Below are 5,744 nucleotides of genomic sequence, written 5' to 3'. Positions count from 1 at the left end.
TCACTCAGTCGCTCACCACTCACTCACTTACTCACCACTCACTCACCATACAGGTTACTCACCACTCACGCACTCACCCACCCACTCAGCCACCCACTCACCTACTCACTCACCTACTCACTCACCTACTCACCTACACACTCACCCACTCACTCACCTACACACTCACCCACTCACCTACACACTCACCCACTCACCTACTCACCTACACACTCACCCACTCACTCACCTACACGCTCACCCACTCACCTACACACTCACCCACTCACTCACCTACACACTCACCCACTCACTCACCTACACACTCACCCACTCACTCACCCACTCACTCACCTACTAAGAGTACCAGCTAGCTAGCCTAGCCCTGGGACTACCACCCTGACTCGCTGCTCTTGTAAGAGCCGGGCAGGGCAAGCCAGGGGCGACCTCAGAGCAGCAGCGAGGTCTTCTGTGTCCTTGTGAGGGCCAGACTCGTGTGGCTGAGGGTTGGACCTGAGCCGAAGCTGGGCCAGGTGAGTTAGCCTCCTCCACTAGGATGGTCTGGGTTAGAGCGGTGTAGTAGGAGCTGACGGGGAAACGTTAGCTGAGGGACACTGGCTCGGATAGAACCGGGTGAAGGGGCTGATACCTCTTCTTCGAGTGTTAGAGTCGTTACTCTGCTGTGTTGGATTTAATTGTAATGAATGCGTGTTGTCAACGTCTCCTGCGCTACTTACGCCATTACACTTGTATGCGTCTATGCTCCCACCCGCACTGACCAGCTTGCTGAGCTGTGGTCAAATCACCGTGACAACCCACACGACGAGTTGTGTGGGGGGGGGGGCAGGGGGCTCACCCAGCAGTGGATTTATAGAAAGGTCCACCACGCTTGGTTGTTCAACATGGAAAGTCGTGCTGCAGTGAGGCGCAACCAGCGAGATGATAATTGATTTTTTACCCTTTTATCTGGCAACAAAACTGACACCTTGAGGGCATTCATTATCAGAGTTATGTTTTTTGTTTGCATTATGACTGCAGGCATTGTGGTCTATGCAAACATGACTCATCGTAAAAACGGTGTCAGTTTTGTTGCCAGATAAAAGGGTAAAAAAACAATTATCATATTTTTTTTTACTGGCAAATGAGGTACCAATGGTGTAAACCAGCGAGATGTTAACTGCCTTTCCAGGTATACAGGGTACCTGTATACCTGGACTTTGCGTGCCTCTCTCTCTCCCCGTGGTCGTATGGATTTTTCTCCGGCTCCTCCGGGTTTGTCCCCTCCACGTGTAAGAATCGACATCAACGCGCGTTCAGTGTCGGTCTTCTGCTCTAAATGTCCACGCGATGAGCAACTCCGTTGAGCATTATTTGTGGGCAGTTTGCTTCTGAGAAAGAGCGAAATAGCCCAGTTGGTCTCACCTCATCATATAAGAAGATGAATCCCTGCAGTCACGAAAGTTTTAAATCGAAATTGCAAATTTCGTTACTGCAGCTCCATGCTATTAACATTCCTTCCCTTTATTAATGCTAACCCTACTCCCTCCCTTTGATGCTGCTAATCCTGCATAATGCACGGGCATAATATGACTTTGAAACCCCCCGCCCACCTCCTACGCATTCCACAAGTAGTGACTAATCCCATATCTGCATTCCCCAAACATATGCTAAATTCCTCTTGATATGCAAATGTCTTTGTCAAGGCGCTCTTCCCCCTCCAACCCAGCATAAATATACGCTCCAAGCCTGGTGGTGTTTCATTCAGACGCTGTCTTTTCGACAGACCTGTTTTTCACCTGAGGACGGCTGCTTGCGTTATGGCCGAAACGTCGTGAGAATTATTTTAATGTTTTATATTTATTATTTTATTATTTCCCTTCTACGTGACTTTACCGAAAGAATCAAGAAGAAGACTGTAAAGCAGTCTCATTAAACCTTCACGTGTAAACATCAAGGAAGTTTGAAGCAAGCGGTCATCTGGTTTGCAACGGTGTTTTGTTATTTTTCCTCTTTGGGGAGTAAGCATTGCTGAATACTTTCACGTCACTACATTCACAATTGCACGCAGGGTCTCTAACACACTATAGCTCGGAGCTAATGGGTTGAATTGAAATCGTTTTTTGTTGAAAATTAAAATGCTTGTTTTCTCATATGCAATGTTTAAATTATGAAGGAGATCACACTTATCATTGAGAAACCAGGAGAGCAGTGGAGGAATTACGGGCACATGAAAAGATGTTACAGCCAATTGGCATTCTTACATGAACAAAAGATGTTCCCGCTGGAAATTGCATCGGGGTCGGGATCGAACCCGCAACCTCATGCGTATCAGGCGCGGTAGTCAACGTCTAGCCACCGTGACACAGATGGGTAAGTTGCGTGGAACTTGCTTTAGCGGTGCTCACAACAATTGGAAAAGCACCGGGCGGATAAAACGGTGGAATAACTAAACGTGGCGATGTTTACGGGAAAGGTGGTTCTGCAGAGAGGATGGAGATAGCGTTGCGAATGACGTATCTAGTTTAAAAATCGCGCTTTACGCTCTTGACGCCCTAAAAACTTTGAAGCATGAAGAATTCTTATTTGAAATCGGCGTTCCCCCCCCCTTTCAACTCATCAATAAATCAAATCAATGAAAGTGATGTCACCGTCTCATCTACCAGCGGTGGGCGTCGATAGACGATGCGACTGTTTTATTTCTTGAAACACGACACAACAATTTACGGAACAGTAAATATATTTTTTTTATTAGAAAACTAATTTGTCACCTCGAGCTGCGTAGCGGGGCGACGCCCCAACTCCCCCGTAGTGGGGACCAACCGCGACTTGCAGGCAGCGGCGGTGGCACCGAGGAGCTGGTTATAAAAAGAGCCTCTACTCGGCGCACAACTCAGACGCGTGGAGACGTGGGAACAGCAGCAGCAGCAGCAGCGGTAACAGCATCATCCAGCAGCAGCGGAGAGAGCAGCTGACCAGGGACCGTGTAAGTCGTCGGCCCTGCCTCCACTAGTAGGCCGTAAGGTGAACAAGGAAAAAGTGGCTAGAAAATGATTTTCGTTCCCACACCTGGGAACTACTTTTTAAATGATTTTTTCAAAGACAAAACCATTTTCGACTTTATGTTAAAAGTTCTCCACAAAATACCCTGCAGTTTTTTTTCAAAATCCATAAATGTATATAATTGTGAATTGGAAAAAACGAAAATCTTATGCTGCTGGTTTTGTTTGTAACTTTATTTATATACATTTTAGCAACACCAAATATCTCTCAAACTGACACTTATATATGTACCTAAACACTTGAGACAGGTTTTGGTGCATTATATACTCAAGTGTGAATGTAGACCATGAAATATGGCAAATTTGTAGAAAATATGCTTCAACTTCACGGATTGGCACTAAGCAAAATTAAACATAAACATTTTAAATTTAGCAAAACCGTGATGTTTTGTACATCAAAATTTTCAGTAGGTACTGTGTAATCACAGAAAGATACAAATATAAGCACACTTTGGCCCAAGTTGGCTGAAATGACTCGAAATGCTACACTGTCCCCTTGTTTTGGAATGCTGCCAAAAAAAATTACAATTCTACCACAGATTCTTTACAGCTCAAAATCACCTTAAATTATAAGACAGCGCATATTTACTCATCGGTATCATCCCTATCACTATCAGAGCCATCATCCCATGTAGGTCTTCTGTTTCCTGTGAAACATTTGCACAATTTTGGCACCGACATAAATCAGTACAAGACAGTCTTGCAGACATACAGGAACATCTTCCAGACTCACATTTGCTATGCTTGCAACTGCAGTGGACCGCCTGCAACACACTTTCAGGGGCAGGATTTCTAGTCATCCAGGTCACTGTTAACTCACCATCCTCGAGGTGCCATCCATTGCCGACGGGTGAAGGGGCACACATTATACCTTTCAGAAAATGTCTCATTATGGCTGCTTGGTAGTTTGCCCTTTTCCAGTGTTGGTACAGGGCGTCACTTGTAAGGGGCATGGATAGTTCTAGAAAAGCTGACGATGCCATACAGAATGCTTTGTATCTTGCATCGTTCACATTTTCGGCAGATGACTGCCCATACAGGTGGCACACATGTGCAAAGTAGCTCAAGGCTAGACTGGTCTAGGTTAAAACTGCTACCCAGATTTGTAAAAGCAGTCAGATATTCCTCTTTCTCACAAGCAACAGAAAATGCCTTTCTTTTGCCTTTGCCATAAAAGGCACTTGTAGAGTAACAACCTGAGAAGGTATGGATCCCAATAAGTGCCAAACAGACACTTGTGCCAAGAGCTGACGACACCTTAGCTAAGTCAATGAGCCTTGTTTTGTTGCCAACCCCCGTGAAAAAATACAACCTACATGGTAAATCTGGCTGCAGACTTAAAGCAATCACTGCCACATCAGCATCAGGGCTCTTGATGACTACAGTTTGATGTTCCTGTGCAGCATGTTGTGCATGTAAAAACACCCTGGTGTCACATTCCTCATGATCACATGTCAGATCTTCAACAGCACTGAGAGTATGTAAATCCTCCATTACAGTCACGCAGTGACACAGGTCTCCATGTGCTATGTACAAGCTTAAGTCCTTTCCCACAGTGGTAAGATCAGCCTCTCGCCACACAACATAGAGGAATTCTGCCAGTGCTTCTTTGTTTGTTCCATCTGATATAAACTTTTTCCATTGTGTTGATGTCTTATGATCCCGTCCATAAATTTTCACCAGTTGTGTACCACCACCAGCTCTACGTGACCGTTCTAGGTTTTTAATACTCATTTTTGGATACTGGTCAATCACAAAGTTTATCCGTGTACAGTTTGTTTCAGAGAAAGTTTGACTATGTACTGCAGTACGGTCTCTGCAAGCTCTCCAAAGGTACTTGGTATTGACCGAATGGCTTGAATGACTGCCATGCCATCAAAGAAAATAGCTCCACTGATCACTCCATTGATGGATCCTGGGGCAACAACTTTGGACTCAATGAGTATGTCTTGCAGTCCTGCATCTCCAAACCTTTTTCCTAGAATGCTCAGGTAGGACATGCATGTGTGAAATTCACCTAGTCTAATCACTTTACGCTGAGTAAAGTCATCATCTTTCCAGCAGATTTGCTGAGCTTTGGCATATATAGCTTTGTCAAAAACTAACACTATATGGTCCAGTTCTAGCTGATTATGAATTTGGACACTTCGCTTCAGAATTGTGTTTACTGTCGACATCTCTGTTGGTGAAGCCTCAATGACTGGAAGATAATACAGTGCTGACTTTTGCAGAGTGCCATCACCTTGAAGTAATGTATGTAAACCTGTCCAGCTTGGTATTGTGCATCTTTCAGCATCTATGGACTTTACAAAAACATATGCCAGTTCAGTTTGTACAGCAGACACCGTGTTCAATTTGTATGTGTCCGCCTGTAATGGAACACTTTCCTGATGAAACAAGTTATGTGGTCCTTGTCTAATAGACTGATGGTACTGTTCGACAGGGATCCTAGGGGGTACTTTCAATGAGGGTTTTCCCTTCTGTAGTGGTTGTCTGTTTGTTGTTGACACAGGTTCAACTACAGAACTTTGCAGCATAATCCCATTTGTGTGGTGGGTAGTTCTACGACCTGACAGTGTCTCCTCCGCAAAGTCAATATTGTCCCACACAAGTACTGTAGGAACCTTCTTTGAGAATCCCTTTGGTATTTTGTCTCTGCCTCTACTAGTTGAAGTTGGGCAAGGCTAGTGTCTAGACTGACAACTG

The sequence above is a fragment of the Lethenteron reissneri genome, unplaced genomic scaffold, assembly GCF_015708825.2.
Source record: "Lethenteron reissneri isolate LAM-NWPU_2019-01 unplaced genomic scaffold, ASM1570882v1 scaffold_1090, whole genome shotgun sequence".
NCBI lineage: Eukaryota > Metazoa > Chordata > Hyperoartia > Petromyzontiformes > Petromyzontidae > Lethenteron > Lethenteron reissneri.
Note: the sequence above shows the minus strand (reverse complement) of the source record.